The sequence below is a fragment of the Carettochelys insculpta genome, chromosome 7 (genome assembly GCF_033958435.1).
Source record: "Carettochelys insculpta isolate YL-2023 chromosome 7, ASM3395843v1, whole genome shotgun sequence".
Classification (NCBI taxonomy): Eukaryota; Metazoa; Chordata; order Testudines; family Carettochelyidae; genus Carettochelys; species Carettochelys insculpta.
The window spans coordinates 5143421-5167942 of NC_134143.1; the positions used below are offsets into that span (position 1 = coordinate 5143421).

At 44.2% G+C, this 24522-nt stretch overlaps 1 protein-coding gene across 6 annotated transcripts in view; it reads right to left on the reverse strand.

Moving 5' to 3' along the window:
- NDST2 (N-deacetylase and N-sulfotransferase 2) overlaps positions 1–24522 on the reverse strand; it is a 221777-nt gene that overhangs the window by 174302 nt on the left and 22953 nt on the right. For 4 of the 6 annotated variants that reach the window (XM_074999764.1, XM_074999761.1, XM_074999763.1 and 1 more), the window contains exons 2-3: positions 23828–23867; positions 4215–4287 (exon numbers count right to left, since the gene is read on the reverse strand). The gene's annotated coding sequence lies outside the window, so the exon portion shown is untranslated. The remainder of the gene's footprint in view (positions 1–4214; positions 4288–23827; positions 23868–24522) is intronic. The other 2 variants (XM_074999762.1, XM_074999759.1) reach the window with 1 other exon arrangement.

Here is a 24522-nt window from a genome sequence, read left to right on the forward strand (position 1 = left end):
AAGGCTCACTGACAGGTTTATGTGTATTAAGATTCCTAACGTCTGCTCTGTGCCCATTCATTCTTGGTGAAGTGTTTGCCCCATTTATCCAATATACAGAGTAGAGGGGCATTGCTGGCACATGATGGCATTTTTAACATTGGTTGAGGTACAGGAGAATGAGCCCCTGACCTTTTAATTAACGTGGTGGTTAGGTCCAGAGATGGTATCTTCAGAATAAATATGTGGACAAAGTTGGCAATGGGTTTTGTTGCAAAGAAAAGTTCCAGCATTAGTATTACCATGGTATGGCCTGTGGTTGCTGGTGAGAATTTCCATTAGGTTAGGAGGTTGTCTATAGGGGAGAACAGGCCTCCCATCTACAGCCTTCTGGAGTGTAGCATCATGTTTTAGTATAGGTTATAGGTTTTTGATGCTGCGCTGCCAGGGTTTGAGCTGGGGGCTATCAGTGTTCTGTTACTCACCTTCTTGGGCCTATGTTGAAGTAGCTGGTTTCTGGGTATTCATGTGGCCCTGTCAATCTGTTTTTTCACTTCTCCCGGTGGGTAGTTGAGTTTTATGAATGGTTGGTAGAGATCTTGAAGCTTTTGGTCTCTGTCAGCAGGATCGGAGCAGATGTGATTGTACCTAAGGGCTTGACTGTAAACGATGGATCATGTGGTGTGTGCTGGGTGGAAGCTGGAGGCAAGTAGGTAAGTGTAGCAGTCAGTAGATTTCTGGTAGAGAGTGGTATCGATCTGGCCATCAATGATTTGTACTGTAGTGTCCAGGAAATCTCTCTCTCGTGTGGAATTGTCAAGGCTGGGATTGATGGTGGAGTGCAGGTTGTTAAAATCTCTGCAGAATTCTTCCAGAGTCTCTTTACCATGGGTCCAAAATAATAATTTACCTTTCACTGCCTTCCTCTCTTGCATCCACTTTAAGCTCTCCATCCTCCACTTCACGGCCCTCTCCAACTTCACTCTTTCTGAAGCTCAGCTCTCACTTACCTCTCACCCACCCTACCACACCATTCCCGTTCTCCTTAAAACAACAGAGAAGTGGCCATCTTAGTCTGTATTCTAACAAAACAAACAAGCAGCTGTGCAGCACCTTAAAGACTAACAAAATAATGTATTAGGTGATGCACTTTTGTGGGGCAGACCCGCTTCTCCTCCAGATCTGGGGAAGGGGGTCTGCCCCACAAAAGCTCATCACCTAATGCATTATTTTGTTAGTCTTTACAGTGCTGCATGACTGCTTGTTTCCTTAAAGCAAGGCTCTGAAAAGTGGCTAGCTAAAAATAGCCCCTGCATGATCAGCAGACCTGCTGTGTGTATTCCAACCCCCATCTGCTTGCTTCAGTGGCAGTTTCCTCCCTTAGCCATGGAGACCCATCACAGCTAAGAAAGGGGCATGGAATTCCCTTCTCACACACCAAACTTGCTTGCTAAGGTCTACTCAGCTACACAGCTGTCACTGAAGGCACACTGATTTTACTGATGATGAGGAAAGAAACCAGCTGGATTTTGTGATCTCAGGTTTAGAACTCTGCAAGCTCAGAAATTACATCTTTTGTTCTGTCATCCAAAGATACCCAAGATGGCCTTATTAAGAAAGACTAAACATGGAATCACAAGGTCTCATTTTGTAGCACAACCACAAAAATGTAAAGGTCCTCACCATCTTCCCCCTTTAACGCCTTTGCCCCCTCTTGTCCTGGTTTACACAAGAGAACTTAGGAGGGAAAAACAAAACAACCCCAACATGGATGCCACACCCAATTCAGCAGCCCTGGTTACAGTCTCAACATTTAGCTGACAGAGATGAAAATGCCAGAAACTGCCCCAGCCTTGTGTGCACTAAAACTTGCACCAGTGCTGCCACTTGTACAGCTAAACTAATGGTAGTTCTGAGGGGAAAATTTTCTACACTTTTTCTCGCATATGCAGGCAAAATCCAGGCCTTTTTTCAAGCCAACCCCTTACATACAAAACCCTTTCTGAGTCCTGTGCACAAGTGCTCTTTGCTCCTGCAAACTCACTTTTGCAAACCCTACTTCCACTGTCCCCCTCACACCCACTACCATGGAAACATTCCAACTACAAAGGCCACAAGTGCTTTAATTTGTTGCCTATTGTAACAAGTTTCTTATGGGAACACACAGTTGTATCTATTTTACATGTTAAAACTACAATAACCTTTGTTTTAATATTTCCTTATGAGGACACTTCAGGTTTTTTATGCAGGGAGACATCATGGATGGGTAGAGTGGTGGAGGAGGGGAAATTAAAAAGCATTAGAAAATGTGGCTCTACTAAGAACGTTTGTGCATGCACAAAGATAGGAGGGGATTCTTTTTATAGCAGGCTTACAACATGGAAGACTTCAAACTACTCTGAAGTTTTAAAAAAGACCTTTGAAGCGACCAAGGATGCAAAAAGAGATTTAAAAATGCTACTGTGCTGAATACTGAACTCCATAGTTTTAACTGGGGCATACAAAAGTAACTGTGGATTAGAGAAATGATGCAATAGAAACATGTTAATTACATGAGATCTATATACAAACCTTTACAGGCAGCATGAGCAGACTACAGATGACATCAGATCAAGAGCAAAAAGAATGCTCAGACCCCTGATTTTGAGAGGCAGATGGACCCACGAACAGATTGAGCTACAGTGAGAACCGTTTCTCAATATGTCTGCATACCCATTACTACCCTGTAACTATTTAACGAAGTTTAACTACTTTACAAGTTACTGATAGTTTGCAACTGGGTAAGAATACATATAAATATGAGTTTTTACAAATGTATTTACTAATAGTATTACAAAAAAACTATAATACTCAACACAGTACTACAGGTTTTCGATTACAAATTTTAGTTAAGAGGAAGAAAAAAGGCAACAATAGATCATAGTGACAGGTGTAAAATTCAATATACTACAACTCTAAGAGCTAGATGCGAAAGTTTCAGACTCCCTGGCATAAACAGTACTTGCTTCCAATTGTAGAAGATTCTGAGATATTGGAATCTACAATCTGGATATTATGATGGAATGAAAAGGTGTTTTAGGTAATTGTTAACAAACTTCTAAAACAGTAATAATTTAGTAATAATTTAGCCTTCCCAACTCAAAGCATTGTACTCTTGGCACAGAGAGACTAGCTTAGCAGGTGGGTGGTTAGTGCCAATATTATTTTAAAGTCAAAAACATTCAGAAAGCAGATTTTCTGTGAAGTATCAGGCACATAGAGAAGATGTGATGGCCTAAAGATTTGATCAGCACAGTTTTTTTAATGATCTGAAACCCTTACTTGTGGTTTGGCCATTTGTGAGTTATGCAGCCCCAAATACATGCCAATACACTCTTTAGACCAGATCACATCACACAGTCATTTCCACCTGGTTTTCTCTAAAGCACATTTATTCCGTGTGCAACCAAGACACAATCCTATTTTAAAATCACAGAATACTGTCATGCTTTCAAGCTTCTCTTAAGGATTAGTCATGCACTGGTTTAACCTACTCATTTTCAAAAAAGATCTACTGGAAAAATAGAACCCATCCACAGCAGCTCTATGCATCCCTTTGCTATCTCCCACTATTTCCTTGCTTGGAATGGAGGCGTTACAAAAATCACTGCTCAAGAATTACCAGCACCTCCTGGTAACCCAGCAATGAGCGTGACCCCGAACCTCTATCTCATGCCTGTCCCTGCTCTCCCTTCACAAAAGCATATTACTACTTCACTTCTCAAATAAAGACATAAATATGTCTGCTTTACTCACAGAGCACCCAATACTTCACAGAGATAAGCAGGTCCACACAGAAACACACACCACTTTTTGAACCATTCACCTCACTAACACCCTGTACTGATGGTCTTTGGGCAACAACTGTACAAATACCAGCAAGTTAGTATTGTAATTAATACTCATTTTCAGGTCAAAGCAATTTCTATTGGCCTAATCCAGCCTTCCCTCCCGGTGAGAGAAGAGTGCTCACTTTTCAGTTTTCCCCTTCTGCAGTGCTGCAAAATGTCATCCACACTGAACCAAAATTTAACAGCACTTTCATGGCTGATACTTAAGATTTTATGCGCCTGTAGATTAGATTCTCTCCACTGAGAGCTGAGGTACAGTTAAAGGCGACAGGTACGGCAAATCTAAATTTATCAGTCCCTTGGAATGTAAATCAACATCAAAGAGGATGGAGATTAAGCTCCTACCTTTTCAGCAGCACCTTTGTTCAGCAGCCAGTGCAAAAGCCCACAATGTTTGGCTTGCAATCGCTCCCTGCAGCTGGAAAGAGAGGAAAATGGGTCTGGATTACAGATTGCAGGAGACGAAGATCAGAGCCTAAGCAGGATGCTTCGTTTAACAGGCATTTCAAGATAATTGCAGACAATGTTCCAAGAACACTCACTGTGTGTGTGTTTCCTTGAAATAGGACTGAAACAGCCTGCAACGCACTGCTCATCTTATTGTTCCTGGATGGAAGCCAGCCCGCCCTGCCCCTGCAGCCCAGCCCCCACCTCACCTTTGGGCTGAAGGGCCCAGCTCTGCTCCGCCCCAACCTGTTCAGCCCAGCCCCCACCCCACCTTTGGGCAGGAGGGACCAGCCCTGCGCTAACAGCCGCACCGTGCCACCCCTGCAGTCCATCCTGGCCCTGCTCCTCTGCCGGCCGACTCATAGATGGGGCTCGCACGTCCTCTCCCGCCCCCCAGTGTACCAGCACCTGCTGAGCTCTGCACCCTCACTGCATGGGGAGGAGGGTCACGGTTGAGCTCCCACCACACGTCACAGAAGAACAGCACACGTTCTGCTCTTGACGCGCGTGCGGGGGGGAGGGGGGGTTGCTGACCCCTGCTACAGACTAACACTGCTATCCATTTGACAGCAATAGAGCGTAGCCACCCAGCACACCTTCAAATTAAACGGATGCAGCGGCACAGTTGCGCCATGGTAAGGCCACTGTCTAGGCCAAGCCTCAGAGTTCCTGGGCGAGAGGACTGCTGCTTCGCTTTTCCATAAGACAGGCAAACCACAGACGCATTGACTTGGTTTTTGCTGCCATTCTGGATTTGTGAGCTCACTGATCTACTGCCCATTCTCCCTCCGCGATCTTGTTCTGCGTTACCGCTTACCAGGGGTGTCTCACCCATTGAATATCAGCAGTTCAGATCATTTTGCCTCACTGTATTAGTATCTGTCCATTTAAAGATCTCTCTCATTTTGATATTTTCTTCCCACATTTCTAAGCTCCCCATGCTCCTAGGTGTTATTTCTCTGGCCCAACTGGTGTTTGCTTCACAACCCACTAACTCTCTTAACTTAGTATCACTTACAAAGCTGTTGAAAGACAATCTAAAACCAAACCATGGAATGCCCCACAAGACAACACCACCAATAAAATTCTGTCCAGTTCTATTCAGTATTATTGACAGTTGCATGAGTGTTTACCACCGAGCACTTACTGAAGCCTTGTGACCTATTCATTACATTTATGCAAACCTAGGATCACCACGGATAACCTAGACAGGCTCAAAGCTTCCATTCTGAAGAGCCATATGTGTACGTGACAGAAGGCCTGCTGGTCTTGTTCAGTATACTTATTAATGATGTGGAAGAGGGAATGAATCAGGAAGTAACAACTTGTACGACCAAGAGAAGACTGTGAGGAATATTAGAAGGTCCTAACAAAGGGCGGCAACTGGGCAGCTTGGTGGCAGAGGAATAATGACAAGAGGAAGAAAAGCCTAACTAACAAGGTGTTCAAAATTAATTGTAAGCATTCCAGAACTTCCCATGTCACTGCAAACAACTTATTCAATGCATTTATGTACTGATTTCACCAGTAGTCAAAAAGCAAACAAGGTATCATGAAGGGGAAAGAATAATTCTGAAATTACATCAATCTATGTCCTCATATCAAATTGTGTGTTCAGTTTTGCTCACCCTATTGAAACAGTACAATAGCAAAAAGTTTTTCTTGTACTTTATCACTTTTTTTAAATCACAGGAAAGGAAACACTTGCATGAGAAGAGAAATTACAGGGATTAGGGCTCATTTAGAGAACAGGAGATTAATTATGCTACATAAAAGAATGAAAGGTACAGAGAAAGCAAATTAAGTGTTCTTATGTATTCTCCTAACAGGACACCCAAGGAAATTGAAAGTTAACACATTTAAAGCAGAAGAAAGGAATCTGGAAAAACTATGCATAGCTTATGGAATTCACTTTCAAAGTACAGATGCAAATATTTTAGAACTCAAAAGGAGGACTACATTTTTATCTGAATAATAAGAATATCCTTCATGATTACAGTAATTATAAGAATATTAGACTTTATGCTACAGAATATTAACAAGACAGCTGGTTGTCTTGAATTAGGAAGATGTTTCCCTGCTTTGATTTTCAGTGGGATGTGTACCCTTAAGTCATTTAGGAGCTTTTGAAACTCCCAGCTGTATTTACATAATTGTACCTTTTCCTCTGGAACATCTGATCACTGGCCACTGTCAGAGACAGAGGCTGAGCTGAGTCTGTGCTCTAGTCTAGCCTGGCAATACTCATTTTCCTAATCCCTTTTTTTTTTGTATTTTTTAAAAATTTCTTTTGCCATAGCTACACTTTAGGACTCAAACACAATAGAAACAGATGCTGAATTTCACAAGAACAAGCAAAGAATGGCAGAGCGAAAAAGAAAAAAAAAACTTTAAGAGGTGGTGCAAAAGATGGGAATTATTCACAGATACATTTGCATATCGATATATGGGTTTTGCAAGCCACTGAGCAACTTATCAGGACCAAAAAAGCCACCGGCAATGCACTGCAAGGCATAGAGTACGACTGATCCTACTGTACGTAAGAAAGATTCGTTAAACCACTTTTGTGACAACAGCACTGTTCTATTGCAGGTCGCACCTCCTTCATCTGGCATCCTCAGGACCTGACTGGTCCCAAATGAGGGAATTTGCTGGATGAAGGGATGTCCCCTGCTCCAACCACCCAGTCTGCTTACCCCGCCACCAACTCCAGCCTCAGAGCCCCCTACCTTCTGCCACACCTTGGGCCCTGCTGGGACGACATCAGCCTGGCCACCTCCGGATGCCAACTGCGGAGGCTGGTTCCAGCCCCATGCTGGACATGGCCCCAGCTGCAGCTCCAGCCACGTAGGCTCCAGCTCTGCCTGGACAGGGCTGCTGGCATGACCCCAGAGTCACAGGTGCGGCCTGGGCCCTGCAGAGTCACAGGCTCAAGCCTGGGCCAGGGTGCCGGACACCACCCCAGCCCTGCATCCGCGCCTGTGCAGCCCTGGCCAGGCTGCCAGTGCATGGGCTGGGACGATTTAGTTGGGGGTTGATCCTGCTTTAGGCAGGGAGCTGGACTCGATGTCCTCCTGAGGTCCCCTCCAGCCCTAGGATTCTATGAACATTCATGAATGTTTGTTCTGTATTGCAATCGTTTGTTTCAACCACACTCTCTCTCTCGTTTCAAATTAAATCTTTAATGAAATAGAAGTAGGTTTATTTAATGAAGACTACTCTGTATGTTCAATAGCAGCATGATTTAAAGTAAAACTGGTAAATTGAGGTATCCTGGATCTGGAACTTCTTTGTACTCCTTGTCTGGGGAAGGATTCAAAGAAAAGTAAATATGGTAGGCAACCAGCTTGGCTTACCAGGGAAATCTTTGGCGAGCTTAAACTCAAAAAAGGATGTGTATAAGAAGTGGAAACTTAGATGACTAAGGACAGGTATAAATAGATTGCTCAAGAATGCAGGGGAGTAATCAGGAAGGCGAAAGCACAACAAACTGCAGCTAGCAAGGAATGTGAAGGGCAATAAGAAGGATTTCAACAGGCATGTTGACAATGAGAGGGTGATCAGAGAGGGTGTGGGGCTGTTACTGGATGAGGGAGGTAACATTGTGATAGATGATGTGGGAAAAGCTCAAGAACTTAATGCTTCTTTTGCCTCAGTCTTCATAGACAAGGTCAGCTGACAGACTATGGTGCTAGGCAATGCATTATGGGAAGGAGGTGGAGAGCCCTCACTGGGGAAAGAACAGGTTAAGAGCGATTTAGAAATGTTAAATATAAGCAAATCCATTAATGCATCCAAAAGTACTCATGGAGTTGGCAAGTGTCATTTCAGAGCCTTTGGCCATTTTCTTTGAAAACTCATGGAGACCAGGAGAGGTCCTGGGACAAATATAGTGCCCATCTTTAAAAAAAGGAAAGGAGGACAATCCAGAGAAGTATAGACTGGTCAGCCTTACCTCAGGGCCCAGAAAAGTCATGGAGCGGGTCTCAGAGAATCCATTTGAAGCAGGGGAAACTGACCAGGAATAGCAGCATGGATTCACCAAGGGCAAGTCATACCTGACCAATTTGATTAGTTTCTGTGATGAGGTAACTGGCTCTGTGGGCATGGGGAAGTCAATGGATGTAATATTCCTTGACTTTAGCAAAGCTTTTGATACGGTCTCCCACAACATTATTGCCCATAAGTTAATGAAGTGTGGATTGGATACACGGACTACAAGGTGGATAGAAAGTTGGATTGACAATTGGGTCCAACGGGTAGTGATCAATATCTGGTTGGCGGTTAGTTTCAAGCAGAGTGAGCCCGGGATCAGTTCTAAGGCCAGTGTTGTTCAACGTCTTTATTAATGAGGTGGATGAGGGGATGGATTGCACCCTCAGCAAATTTGCAGATGACACAAAGCTAGGGGGACAGGTAGGTAAGTTAAAGGGTAGGGATAGGGTCCACAGAAGTGGTTCTTAACCTTTATTGAAGTTTGCACCCCTTTGGTTCTCAACATATGTTCTCGCATCCCTTATCAAAAATCAAATATGTTCTCACACCCCTTACCAATAAATCAAAAATGGAGATGCGGGGGGAGGGAGGGCTATACACTTTTAAATGCATATTAAATATATCCAAAAGAGTTATATGTTATTATTCACCACAGATACTAGCACAGTAGGCATACAAAAATACGCAAGTAATACCCAGAGATGTTGCAGTGTTTTGCTGTGAAAGTAAACCGTAACTGATGTGCTAACAGTTAGTGGTTAACTGAATTCAAGCATAGCTGCTGTGCTGCCACATAATCATCTGTGTGTGTGTCAAGAAATACCCCACAATGTGGCAGTACTCTGTATTTTGTAGCAAGATAATTTCACTACAATTAGCTTAAAAACTTGAAAATAAATGTTTTGCGTGTATAGTACAATAAGTTAAAAAATGTATAGTGTTAATAAATACATAGGTTTGATTAAACAAAGTAGTTATACTTACGTGCCTATGCTTAATTTGTGTTTTCTATGATTTACCTTCTAAAAAAATCTGGCACGTCTCATACCCCTGGAAAGGGCAACATGCAGTCCCGGGGGTGCGGGCACCCCAGGTTAAGAACCACTGGTTCAGAGTGACCTAGATAAATTGGAGGATTGGACCAAAAGAAATCTGATGAGGTTCAATAAGTACAAGTGCAGAGTCCTGCACTTAGGACGGAAGACTCCCAAGCACTGTTACAGGCTGGGGACCGAGTGGCTAAATAAGTAGTGAGACAGAAAAAGGATCTGGGGCTTAGAGTCGATGAGAAGCTGGATATGAGTAAACAGTGTGCCCTTGTATGCAAGAAGGCTAATGGCATATTGGGGTGAGTTTATGAGGAACATTTCCAGCAGATCTAGAGAAGTTATTATTACCCTCTCTTCAGCACTGGTGAGGACACATCTGGAATACTGTGTCCAGCTCTGGGACCCCCTGCTTAGAAAATGTGGATACATTGGAAACGGTCCAGTGGAGGGCAATCAAAATGATAAGGGGCCTGGAGCACATGACCTAGGAGGAGAGACAGAGATTTGGGCTTATTTAGTTTGCAGAAGAGAAGAAGGAGGGGCAATTTGATAGCAGCCTTCAAATTCCTGAAGGGGGGGGGGATTCTAAAGAGGATGGAGAGAGGCTGTTCTCAACAGTGATGGATGGCAGAACAAAGAGCAATGGTCTCAAGTTATAGAGCAGGAGGTGTATGTTGGATATTAGAAAGCACTATTTCACCAGGTGGGTGGTGAAGCTCTGGAATGCATTTCCTGGAGAGCTGGTGGAATCTCCATCCCTAGAGGCTTTTAGGTCCCAGCTTGACAAAAGTTCTGGCTGGGATGATTTAGTTGTGGTTGATCCTGCTTGAAGCAGGGGGCTGAACTTGATGACCTCCTGAGGTCCCTGGAGGAAGGGATAACAAGTTGACCTGGAGTCATGGATACCCTGAGAACTGTCACAAACATCTCTGGAATTTAAGAATGAGTCTAGTATCCCTTCCAGCCACATCTACATCTGCAGCAATGTGTGACTGATATATAAATTGCAGTAGCAGCAGAGATCTGTGCATGGGGTGGAAGGATTTCAGCCACAAGTGCAGTCTGCAGTGTCCAAGAACAGGGAATTAAAAACTTATACAGACACAGAAGATGCACTAAGCAGGGGGAGGAAGATAACTGAAGGATAGTGGGGCCTATTTCATTCACCTTATATTAATGATTACTTTATAATCACTTTGTATTAATATCCAGGCAGCAGGAATAAATACATATAAATGAGTGGGGTGCTAGTAGTCAATATACAGCAGGAATACAACAATAACACTTCACTCTTTGGAACAAACTTCCATCCAAAGGAAAGCAAATACCATCCGCACAACAATCAGGGTAAGCTAGATGTACCAGAAGCATGAACAGCTAAGTGGCCTACACAGTTTGATTTGCCATGCCAGACAGAGTACTAATCCTACCCAAATTCAGAGGGGGTAAGAGTCTATCTAAAAGAAATGAATGTTCTTTATTAATACCACCAAATGGAGCTCAGTTGTGTAAATAAAACCCTCTCGGTTCAGCTGAAGCATCATTATGTGCTCTCTCTTGCATCCCCACTTCTCTCTTCTTCCCTCTCCAAGACAACGCTCTGCAGAAGTCTGTTGCTCATGCATGCGGGGTGAGTGTGTGTGTCTGTTTCAATGTTTGCACTTGGCAAGTACTCTTGAGCCTGAATATCAGACTAAGAATGAAGTTTTCAAGGAAGCAACCAGATGAGTATTTGCATGGCAGCATCTCTAGTGGAAAGGACATTATGCTGGGAATCAAAAAGACCAAGGCTCTCTTCCCAGCTCTGTGACCGTGAGGCTGGGCAAGGCCCCTCACCTCGCTCTGCAGAGGTTCCCTTCTGTGGAACTAGAGGTAACTACACTTATCTTCCTTTGTGAAGCACTTGAGAACACCAAGTGAAAAGCACAGTGTTTACTACTACTACTACTACTACTAAAACAAAAAGCAGTCAAGTAGCACTTTAAAGACTAGAAAAATAACTTCTTAGGTGAGTTTTCGTGGGACAGACCCACTCCTTCGGACCATAGCCAGACCAGAACAGACTCAATATTTAAGGCACAGAGAACTAAAAACAGTAATCAAGGAAGACAAATCAGAAAAAATGATCAAGGTGAGCAAATCAAAGAGTGGAGGGGTGGGGGGGAGGTCAAAAAATCCTTGATTACTGTTTTTGGTTCTCTGTGCCTTAAATATTGAGTCTGTTCTGGTCTGGCTATGGTCTGAAGAAGTGGGTCTGTCCCACGAAAGCTCACCTAATAGATTATTTTGCTAGTCTTTAAAGTGCTACTTGACTGCTTTTTGTTTTGATAGTATATAGACTAGCATGGCTATCTCTCTGCTACTACTACTACTGTTGTTATTATGTGGGCTAGAACTGAAGTGAAGGGACCCAATTTTACTTCCTACAGGATGCCTGCAGCTAAAGTTGTCTTAAGCACCAGGGACATCTTTCTTAAATCATAGGTATAGAAAATACCAGCTCCTCTTTCCCCCTCCTCAATATGGTCCTTCTAGCCACATATTCATGTGCAGCATTGCTTGGCTGATATCTTTTGAGTCACAGCAGCAGAGACTTCTGCATGGGATGGAATGATTTCAGCTACACATCTATATTCTAAGATGCCTAAACAAAAAGTCTTAGTTTTCCTCTGTATCCAAGTCTAAGAAAGAACAGATGAGAATAAAAAGACCAAACAATACGTTATTGTGCACAACAGCCATATGCTATAAAAAGAATGTCATAAAAATATTGCCAGCATGAATGGAGAAATATTTTGAGTAGTCAGTCTCTTTTACTGGCATTAATTTCACCCCAGTACATGATAAAATAATCCATTATCCTTAAGTAACAGCTGTTATCCCAGACTCTAAATGCATGGTGCTTGGACATTTCCATGAACAGCTTTTCTTCTCTCGTGGTTTGGTCAGAGACCCCACCAACACCTGTTAGGCAGACGTAATCTAACGTGCCTCATGCCACGTCACTGGGCCTGTGAAATAACACCAGCCAATGAGCTGGGGGAGAACACATACCTAATTACAAACACACAATGAATCAAAAATAATGAGGACAGAAGCATATGCTAGAATGGCTGGAAAGAATTTGCTCAATCTGGGGTTCCAACCATTACACCTCCAGCCCAGCCAGCAGTGTCCCTTGCTATATGTGAATGTCAAAGCTCTCCTAAATAGACTCACTCTAAATTGGGTTGTTGTTCCAGCCCTGAGCCCCCTTCACACCCATAAGTCATAAATGTCAACTTGAAATAGGGTCAGACCCTGCTGAATTCCACTGGAATACCAACTGGGCCATACCGAACCTCTTTCAGCCCACCAAAACTAATTGTCAGATATGACCAAACACAGAACCTGAACCCACTACTGTCCATGTGAAAACAAAACAAAACAGCAGTCATGTAGCACTTTAAAGAGTAACAAAATAATTTTGTGCTACATGACTGTTGGTTTGTTTTGTTAGAATACAGACTAACATGGTTACCTCTCTGTTACTATTCAACAAGTGAAAACAGTGCTTATCGGTCAATTTGCTTTTCAGGTATTTTATTGTCAACCGGTCCCCCTTGCTTTTCTCAGTGCTAAGGGATAAGGGACTGGCGACCAATGGGGGTTTAGCTGACAGAAGCACGTCCACATGGCCTCTGTACTGCTGTCATCCCACCCCGCCGACAGCAGAATATTGCGTGGCTGTGCTAATTAGCCACGCAAGTTTGCAATTTCAAGAACCATCATTAGCATCGTGCTGCCACCAGCAACGCTGTTCTAAAGGGCTGTGTAGACATGGCTTTTAAGACTCAGTTGATTAAGTTTATTACAGCATTTAAAAGACCAACAAGACAATTTGTGGCTTTCCGCAACACCATGAGGTACCTAACAGAGTCTAGATCCCATCTATTTGGGGACAGGTTAGAGCAGTCTGGTGTGCCTTAATATAACAACAAAACGGGAGGGTGAAAAGAGGAAACAAGTGAACTCTTATTTAGCACAAAATCAAGATGCTGAGAGCAATATTAATTAATACACGAAAAGACGTGAAGAGAAGACATTTTTCACTTGCTTACGTATCAGTGCTAGAATACAGGACAATCAACAAGAAGAAATGGAATTACTTACCTGTGAACATTCAATTCAAACTAGCTTCCGTTACTAAAATCTTACGACTTACTAGATACTAGACGACTTACTAGATACTAGACTTACGACTTACTAGATACTAGAACTGGAAGTGATCGTGAGAGGGCATTGACTCCACTCCCCTGCACTCTTGACAGAACCAAGCACCATGCAGATCATCCCAGACTTATGTTTAACTAGTTTGCTCCTAAATGTCTCCAATCATGGAAATTCCACAACATCCCTAGGCAATTTACTCTAGTGTTCAACCACCTTGACAGGAAGATTTTCCTCATGTCCAACCTAAACCTCCCTTGCTGCAATTGAAGCCCACTGCTCCTTGTCCTATCCTCACAAGTTAAGGAGAATAATTTTTCTCTTCTCCCCTCTTCTTGTGACACTCTTTCAGGTACTTGAAGACTTATGTGTCCTCTCAACTGTCTCTTCTCCAGACTAAACAAATCCAGTTCTTTCAGTTGTGCCTCATAAGTCATATTTCCTAGGCATAAAAATAGCCAAACTGGGTCAGAACAAAGGTCCATCAAGCCCAGTACCCTGCCTTCTGACAGAGGTCAATGCCAGATGCCCCAGAGGGAGTGAACAGAACAGGTGATCATCAAGCGATCCTTCTCCTCTCATCCGTTTCCAGCCTCTGACAAACAGAAGCCAGGGACACCGTTCCTACCCATCCTGGCTAGTAGCCATTTATGGATCTAACCTCCATGAATTTATCTAGCCCTTTTCTGAACGCTGTTAAAGTCCTAGTCTTTACAAAGTCCTCTGGCTAGGAGTTTCAGAGGCCTATTATGTGCTTTGTGAAGAAGAACTTCCTTTTGCTAGTTTTAAACCCATTACTTTTATTTGGTGACCCCTAGTACTTAAGAGTATGTGAACAAATAAATAACTTTTTCTCATTCACTTTTTCTGCACCAATCACGATTTTACAGACCTCGATCAAATTCCACCTTAATCTCCATTTTTCTAAATCGAAAAGTCCCAGTCCTTCTAATCTTTCTTCATACGGCACCCATTCCAAACCCCTAATCATTTTGTTGCCATTTTCTGAACATTTCAATGCCCGTGTATCTGTTCTGAGATGAGGTGACCACATCTGTACATAGTATTCGATGGATTTATATAGAGGCAATAAGATATCCTCTGTCTTATTCTCTATCCCTTTTTTAATAATTCCTACCACTCTTTTGCTTTTTTTTTTTTTTTTTTGAGTGCTTCTGTAGATTGAGTGGATGTTTTCAGAAAACTACCCACAATGTCTCCAAGATCTGCCCCTTGAGTAGTTATAGCTATTAGTCCCCATCATTTTGTATGTATAGTTAGGATTATTTTTTCCAATGTGCATTACTTTACATTTATCAACATTAAATTTCCTTTGCATTTTGTTGTCCAATCACTCAGTTTTGTGTGATGTTTTTGAAGCTCTTCACAGTCTGCTTTGTTCTTAAATAGCTTATAAAAGGCCTTTCATCATTTTTTGCTCTTCTCTGGACCTTCTCCAGTTTCTCCACATCTTTCCTGAAATGCGGTGCCCAGAACTGGATGCAATACTCCAAGTGACGCCTAATCAGAGCAGAGTAGAGCGGATGAATTACTTCCTGTGCCTTGCTCATGACATACCTGTTCACGCATCTCAGAAAGATGTATGCTTTTTTCCCCAACAATGTCACACTGTTGACTCATTTCGCTTGTGGTCCACTATGACCCTCTCCTTCCCTCATAGACAGTCCCTTCTCATTTTGTTATGCGTGAAACTCTTTATTCCTCCCGTAGTGGAGTACTTTGCATTTATCCTTCCTGAATTTCCTCCTATTTACCTCAGGCCATTCTCCAGTTTGTCCAGATCTTTCTGAATTATAACCCTATCATCCAAACCACTTGCAAACCCTCTCAGCTTGGTAACTTCTTCAAACTTTATAAATGTACTCTCTATGCCATTATCTAAATCACTGATGAAGATATTGAACTTAATCAGCTCTAAAACTGATCCCTGCAGAACTCCACTTATCATGCTCTTCCAGCACGACTGAATCATTGATAACTACTTCTGAGAATGGTTATCAGCCAGTTATGCAACCATCTACATTGTACTTCCCTCGTTTATTGATAAGAAGGCAATGCAAGACTGTAACAAATGCTTTACTATAGTTTAGCTATATCACATCTACCACTTCCCCCACTTATCCATGAGACTTGTTACCCCATCAAAGAAAGATATCACGTTGGTTTGTCATTATTTGCTCTTGAGAAATCTATGTTGACTGTTACGTATCACCTTGTTATGTTCCAGATGACTACAGACAGATTACTTAATTATTTGCTCCATTATCTTTCCTGGAACAGAATGTAAGCTGACGTGTCTGTAGTTGTCCTGGGTTGTCCCTTTTTACAGATGGGCACTATATTTGCCCTTTTCCAGTCTTGGGGGATCTCTCTCATCTTCTATGACTTTTCAAAGATGATAGCTAATGGCTCAGATGCCTCCTCAATCAGCTCCTTGAGTATTCTAGTATGCAGTTCATCAGGTCCTAGTGACTTGAAGATATCTAACTTTTCTAAGTGATTTTAATTTGTCCTTTCCCTATTTTAACTTCTGAACCTACCTTCTTTTCTCCAGCATTACATGTATGCTTTGAATGTGAAAATCGGTGCTTACAGCCATTTAGTAAAGATCAAGTGGCCAAAAGAGAGAAACAGTAGCAGTCTATTCTAAAAACAATTATTATCTATTTTCATATCACTGATAATTTGGAAGAGAGTGATTTTGAATGCAATGGATAAATGTCCTAATAGGTACAGCACAAAACGGGGTATTAACTGGTGTGTACTACAGACCACCAACTCAGATTAGAGAACAGGATGACTGGGCCCAAATGCATAGGGGGAAAATAAACTGCTCTTACTTGGGGGACTTCAATCTCGGGGACATACATTGGAGGTCTCATGCTGCCAGTAGTAAAATATCATCAGAATTACTAAAAATTTTACGGCTACAATTTTTATTTCAAAAGATGATGAATTCGATATAGGGGATTTCTATAGTTGATCTCATCTTAGCAGATAGAAATTCCTCTTTATCTTACAAACTCACTGGACTTTGTAGTAGGAATAGAGCCTGAGACATAAGCCCTTGTATCAGAGGCCTGGTATGAGGCCAGACCTGCTCACAGAATGCAGCCAGAACAGGTATGATATTGCAGAAATACACATTCCAAAAGAAGTGCTAGTCACAGAGCACTCATGCAAATACATCCCAATACCAAAATAGCACAAAACATTCCCCAAAGAGAGCAGAAACACACTGACCTACCTAAACAAAAAGCAGTGAAGTAGCACTCTAAAGAGTAGTCTTTAAAGTGCTACTTGGCTGCTTTTTGTTTTGACAGTGTATAGATTAGCACGGCTCCATCTCTGACCTATCTAAAAGATAAGGTCAGGATGACCGTATGTAAAAAAGATGTTTCAACCAAACCAACATGTGCAACGTGACATGTGATAACTAACCACATGAGGAGGCAGTACTAACCTGTCTGTCTAGAGCACAGCTCCCAACCTTCTCAAGACAGTTCAGGAAGACTCTGTGCCCCAAAGTCATTCAAAACAGTTGCGGGGAGGTTCTCCCCTGGAAAAAATGTACCTCTCCCACCCCACCCCACCCAGACTTAAACCCCTCTCAGCCCCGAACCGCGACCTCACATGAGCTCCTCACACTGCTGCTGCTGCTCCTTCTCTGGGCCAGTGCTGCCTCCTCCACGCAGCTCCCTCCAGTCCTCCTACTCCCTTCCCCCACCTGCAGCATGGGCAGCTCCCTGCCCTGACACACTGAAATAGGACTCAATTTAATTGGTTTAACAGACAGATCCCTCCTGCTGGCCATTAAACTAATTAAACTGATTTCCATTTCAGCATGGCAGGGCAGGAGCTGGGAGCCACAGGAATGAGGGTGGCAGCTGCAAATGGATCCTTAAAGCGCCACATCCAGCTCAGAGCTGCCCAGCTGTTGATCCTTAAAAAAAAAAAAATGTAATGGCGACCCATGTTTGCGTCCCGATCCATAGGGCGGGAATCCCTGGTCTAGAGGTATAAAGACGTCTCTCAGGCTATGGCTACATTGCCAAGAAATGTTGGCAAAAGATATGCAAATTCCACAACGTGTTTGCGTATCTCCTGCCGACAGTTCTGTCAGGAGAGAGTTTCCTGACATTTGGTCCGTCCACGTGGGGCCAAATGTCAGGAAAACACCCTCAGCCGACACAGCCCTTCTTCCTCATGGAGCGAGGAAGACCGGGATGTCAGCCAAAGGCTCCCAATGCAGCAGGTTCCTGTTGGGAGAGCTCTGGTCCCTCAACACAAGACTGTAATCTAGACACAGCCTCTGAGGGAGCATCTTTACCTGGCCCAGGGAAGAATGGAGAATCCCACAGTTCACTGAGCTGATCCATCGTTATAGACAGACACCTACTGGTGGTCTAGTAGAGTCCATAGGCTACTAGTACAGTAAACATTCGATATAATGGACCAATGGGGGGAAGGCTGTCCACTATTCCCCTAAGTCTGTTATATGCAAGGGTTTACTGCCCACCCACCCCTGCCAGGCTCCCCAGCCCCAGCCCCCAAATAAAACTCTGCCTCTCACCGGAGCTGCTGTCGCTGGAAGAGCTGCTGGATCCAGCCGCTTGGCTGGAGGCACCTTGCCATGTGCGACTGAAGCTGCCTCGTCACGCATGGCTGGAGGGGCCCCACACACAGCCTGGAGGAGCTGCCAGTGAAGCTGCCATGTAAGCATGGGAGTTCTAGCAGAGGAGATGGTGGCTCCTCCAGGCTGCCCCAGTGGCAAGTGTTTTAGCTTTTTTCGGGGGGCAGAGGGTGATTTTAGAGACCCCAGCAGACTTTGGGGACAATGGGGGGTATGTCTGTTGTTCCTGACGTCCACTAAAATGGGGTCCATAAAAATCAAGGGTTTACTGTACAATATCTCATCAACAATAAAACTAGATGGGTGCCTATAGCCTTCAATGGGTCTTGTGGTCACTGGACAGTTCACTAAGCGTATGTCTATACAGCGCAATTATTTCAAAACAACAGCTGCTATTTCAAAATCACTTTGGGAGCATCTACACAATGCAACCGCTATTCTGAAATCATTTTGAAATAGCGGGCGTGTTATTTCAACTTTAGGGAACCTTATTCCATGAGGAACAGCACCTACTTCCAAATGGCTATTTTGAAAGAGGGGTTGTTTAGAAATAAGCTACAGAGAATCCAAGGGCTCCATTTTGAAATAGGGTCGACAGTAGGCCCCCCGACTTACACAGGGGTTGAGTTCTAACAACCCCCATGTTAAGTTAAATTTCTGGCAACTGAGGGGAGCCAGGAAACTGACCAGGGCAGTGGAAGGGAGCTGGGAACCAAGCAGCAGGTTGGAAACAACCAGGTTGGAACCTGCCACCTGGTTCCTGGCTCCCCTCCACTGGCGGGAGCCAGGAAAGTGACTAGGGCTGCTGGCCTGGTCAGTTTCCGAGCTCCTGTAAGGGGCAGCAGCTGAGAGACTGACTCTTGGCTGCCACCACTGACAAGCAGCTGCCCTCCCCATCAGGAGCCGGCAAAATGCTTCTGTCAGGGCAGGGAGAGTCAGGCTGCCACCGCTGACAAGAGTGGTTTCTCTGCTTCTGTCAGTGGAGGCATCTCAGCTGTGGAAAGTGGAACAAAGGCCCCAGGTAGTTATCCCTTTCTTTCTGCCTATAGCAGCCACAATACCTAAGAAACAAAGTAACAGTTTTGGACTGAGAAAGTAATTTGTTTGAAAATGATTCAGCCAGTAAGGCTGCTTAAACGTTTGCTGAGACAGATTCTGCTTTTATTTCGCTTGGCTTGTTAAGTCAGTTGTTAGCTGCATTTTGCCTTTTATTTCTTTGTAGCAGAATTCTGATTTTTATGCTGCACAAACATGTAATAATTTAAAAATCTCTCTTTCTCTAGTTAAATACACTTGTGTTTGGGAAACTCCATTTGCGACAACAGGATCTGTGCACATCATTTTCTAGTAATCAAAACAATGGATTTTGTATGTGCTTGTATTGGCCAGGAGGGTGCTGGGCAGTACAAGATGCACATTTCTTGGGGAAAGGCTGGGACAGGGAATTTGCTGGTGTTGCCCACATAGTTCAGCATTAAGAGTGTCTGGCCATAGCACTCCTACAGCACTGCAGGGAGGGACTGACACGCAGGGGTTTGTGCGAGAGTGGTAGCTCTCACAGGACAGCAGTGCAAAACGTATCCCGGGCTGCCGAATTGAGGGCACACAGACTGTACATTGTAGAATGTCACACCATCTCTTTAGCTGGTAGGTCCAATTACAAATGTAAGTTACTGTATGATCACACGTCGGGATTTGGGACAAAGACCTGAACATCAGATATTTCTTCCCTCTTTCCTCCTTCCTCCCCGCCCACCCCCAGCATTTCTGACCCAATCAGCACAAATCTGTTTACTTGTGGCAGTTAGTAATTCTAGCAAATAAGCAATCACTACTTAACCAGCTACAGAACCAAGGAGGGAATTCTGGCCTCAGAAGACATCTCCCACCAGTCCACATTATGCAGACAAGATTAAAGGCAGAATGTTTTACAGAGAAGCCTCAGGCAAATGTCAGTCTCCCATTTGATCCTAACAAACAACTCCTGGCTTGGAGGAGCTATCTAGGACTTTAAAACCGTGAAAGTCAGTGCAGAGCAACAGAGTGAAAAGTTCCACTACAAATCAACATCGCCTTTACTTCCTTGCAAAGACTTTCAAAGAGGACTTGTGCACATTTTCCCCTCTCAGAAGCTTGAGCTTAACAGCTTTCCCTAACTGGTGTGCTCTTTTTCATTAGGAGACAACGTCTGGCCCTTTGCTCTCAAATCTTAATGGGGCTGGTGAAATAAAGCTCTGTGCTTACCTCCTCTTTTAACACAACACAACCATCGCCAGCATAACCCAGGAATAAATGAGTGGAGAGTATGCTTGTAAAATCTGCAGGTGACACCCAAGCACATGGGGGGGACAAGATTAGAATTCAAAACAACCTTGACAAATTGGAGAACTGGTCTGAATTAAACAGGAAGAAATTTAGAAAAGACAAAGGCTGAGGGATTTGGGCTTATTTAGTTTGCAGAAGAGAAGACTGAGGGGTGATTTAATAGCAGCCTTCAACTTCCTGAAGGGGAGCTCTAAAGAGGATGGAGAGAAACTTTTCTGAATGGTGACAGATGGCAGGACAAGGAGCAATGATCTGAAGTTTCAGAGGGAGAGGTGTAGGTTGGATATTAGGAAAAACTTTCACCAGGAGGGTGGTGAAGTACTGGAATATGTTACAAAGAGAGGTGGTAGACTCTCCACCCCTAGAGGTTTTTAGGTAGGGAGGGATAGCTCAGTGGTTTGAGCATTGGCCTGCTAAACTCGGGCTTGCAAGCTCAATCCTCAAGGAGGCCATTTAGGGATTGGGGCAAATAGATGTCTGGGATGGTGCTTGGTCCTGCCAAGAGGGTAGGGGACTGGACTAGATGACGTCCCAAGGTCCCTTCCAGCTCTAGGAGATGTGTATCTCCACTTATATAATTAAGTCCCAGCTTGGCAAAGCCCTGACTGGGATGATTTAGAGGGGTTGATCCTGCTTTAGGCAGGGGGCTAGACTAGAGATTCCCTTCCAGCCCTATGATTCTTTGAAAATAATTCAGCTAGGAAGGAAAAATCAAATGCACATGACATGCAGGACTAGCTAGCAGTGGTATTTTTGAAAAGATTTGGTAAGCATCAACAGAATACAAGTCAGTAGTGTAATGTAATTCCAAAATAGGTTGACACCATTCTATGGCATAGTCAGAAAGGGGCAGTAATTGCTCTGCTCTACTCAACTGGTCATGCCTCAGCTGGAGTACTGGTTCTGGTTCTGGGCACTACACTTAAGGAAACAAGTGGACAAACTGGAAAGCAACAAAAATGGTCAATAGTTTGGAAAACCTCGCTTATGAGGAAAGGTAAAACTAAGCATGCTTAGTCTTGAGAAGAGAAAACTGAAGGGAGATCTGACAACTGCTTGTGCAGACAGAAATCACTCCTGGTGGATAGAACTCTGTATCAGCTGAATCACAGGGCTCCCCGGGAACTGCAGTGACAGAAGGAAAAAGAACATGGGGCTGAAAGCTCTTTGCAACACCAGCTCTTCCTGGCTGTACAGCTGTACTACCCCCCTACCCCTCCCCACACCAGTGGGGCTGTATGATCCCAGACCGGAGACACAGCTGCATAGAAGGGCTGGGAGCAGCACAGCCAGATGGCTGGGAGGAGCTGCCAGTGCAGGGTGCTAGCTCACTCACTCTCTGTGCCTTCTGCCAATATCCCCTGAGGTCTGACCCTCATCATTTACCCAGCCCGCAGCATCTCCATCCTTTCCTCCTTCAAGTTTCTTTTTAAATTGGCCTTTACTCCAAAGGTCTCTCTCCCTGCAGCTAACAAACTAGCTAACAATCTTCTTTCCTCAGAAGACACTAAAAAGAAATAGTATGGTTAAAAGAGAAAAATTGCAGAGAAAACCATGGAACTGGAAAATTTCACACCCCAGTGTGGTCACGCTGTTCTTTGTTGCAACCCATCCTTCTCCTCGATTTGTCTTTGGGGGCAAGGACCACGTTGTTTCACCTGTCTAGAAAGCTTCTTGGAACTAAGCAAATATTGTGCACAGAATTGATCTACACAACTCTGGGAACACTGGCCTTGTCTGTAAAATGTCTTTCCAATACAGTGGTGAATTGCTTAAAAACAAAACAGAAGTGGATTAGCACACTGGTCCTTTCCATCTGAGGTCATGGATTCAAATTTAAAGTAAGGTAATATATGAAAATTAGTTTTGTCTCACTGCAATTCTTAGTGGGCATCTGTCCACATCACACAAAGGTAATACAAGTGTGGCCAATACTCAGAACTGGGATAGGAACCAGGTGCACCAGGTCACAACCAACAAACCCTAACCCTAAACAGGCAGAATGTACTGCAAGTCAGGATTATAGGTAATATGCTCATCCCTCGTTAACCGAGTACATTACTTACGAGTACTCGCTTAAACAAGGGACACATTTTACCTTTGTTCAACAGACAAGTGAACTCCCCCCACTAATACGAGGCTTACCCACCCTTCCCGCAGCTCCAACCCGCTGCAGCCTGACACCCCCCCCGCCAGCTCCGTGTCCCCAACCCACCGCAGCCTGACCCCCTCCCCCACCAGCTCCGTGTCCCCAACCCGCCGCAGTCTGACACGCCCCCCGCCAGCTCCGTGTCCCTAACCCGCCGCAGCCTGACACCCCCCCCAACTGGCTCCACAGCCTCAACTTGCCACAGCCTGAACCCCCAGCCAGCTCCCCCACCCCCACCCCACAACCTGGCCCGTTCCCAACACCCACCCCAGCCTGGTCCCTGAACCCTCCGGCCCGCTGCACCCCACTTCCAGGTACTGCTCGTGCAGCCTGGAGGGACAAGCCACCACCTCCTCCACTGGAGCCGCCACCAGGTTCTAACCCAGCCTCCCGCTCGTGGCCCCAAACCGCTCCCAGCCTTCAACCCTCTCCAACCGCCCCCCAGCCCAAGGTTCACTCACCTTCCAAAGCAGCGCAAGTTAGGAGCACTAGGAACCAACCAGAGACTTTATTGTGTACTTAACGGTAATTTAGTATCCCTCCTACGAGCTTTCGCCTACGAGCAGAAAGTTGGGAACCAACTGTGCTCGTGTAACAAGGGATGAGTGTACTGGAAATCTGTTCATCATCCAGACATTTAAATCTCTAAAGGTGAGCTACAAAAGGAGTCCTTTGGCAAAAGCAGAGATGATGGACCTTGACATTTAAGATTCTTCTAAGTAAAACCAAGCAAAAAGGCCTTTTTTTACATAACAATGAAACAAAAAACCCCAAAACTCCAGCTTCTCTTGCAGCAAATGGGGGCCATTCATCCCTTATAGAGCTATTGTTCTAGGTTGTTTGCAGGTAAAACAACACTGAACCCAGAAATTTTCTTGACAATCATTCACATTTAGCCACTAACATACCTGTCTAGGGTACAGTTTTAAACACATTAGTTACATTTTATCCAACACGTTTTAAAAATGCAGATGTTACCCACGTTTAAGCAAACCCCTGGTGACTAAAGCGATGTGTGTCACTTTTTTAAATCCAAGTACACTCTCTCTCCCCCGGGGGTTTTGTGGTTCCCCCCTCCCTCTTTTCCATTTAACTAGTTTTACAGACCAAGATATTTTGAATCATGTACCTGAGGTACGAAAAAGATGCAGTCCATGGACAGCTACTCCCTGGAAAGGAAAAAGGCAAAGAAATGGTGGTTTGAGAGAGAAAAATAAAATTGCTGATTTGCACTAGATAGGCTGAAAAAGAAGAAATTATTGACTGGTGTTAGCCAAGCCATAAATTAAGTTGTTTTGCTACAAGTTTCACAGAACTTTTGTACTGTTCTCATTTTCTTTAGTATTAAACCACCTCAATACATGTTTGTGCTCAGCATATTCTAGCAAAGCCCAGCTGTCTGAACCCTTTGGGCCAATGCCTCAAGGGTACCCTAGCTACAGCCGCCACAAACGTGAGGAACAGAAGAGCAGATGCAATGAGTTCAGGGTAGAAATCCCTCACTCCCCAAAGGAAAAGTGGACAAGGCAGCACAAAAAACATACAACACTGAAAAGGGGATTGTAATCTCTTGTCACAAGCTCTAGTGCTTGAGAACCAGAATTTAAATGGCTCATACCACGCGGCAGAGCCCATGAGGGAAACGGACACATCAGAAACGCCTGTCTAAGTCATGGCATCAGTCGCCCAGTAGCCTAAGGCTGTGTCTACACTTCTAAGATTAAAGCACAACCACAGCAGCGTGGTCATGGCTCTAGGTAAACCCCTCCCCACAAGGGGCACAGCTGACAGTGCTGGGAGCCTGTTAACACTAGTGCTTCGCTT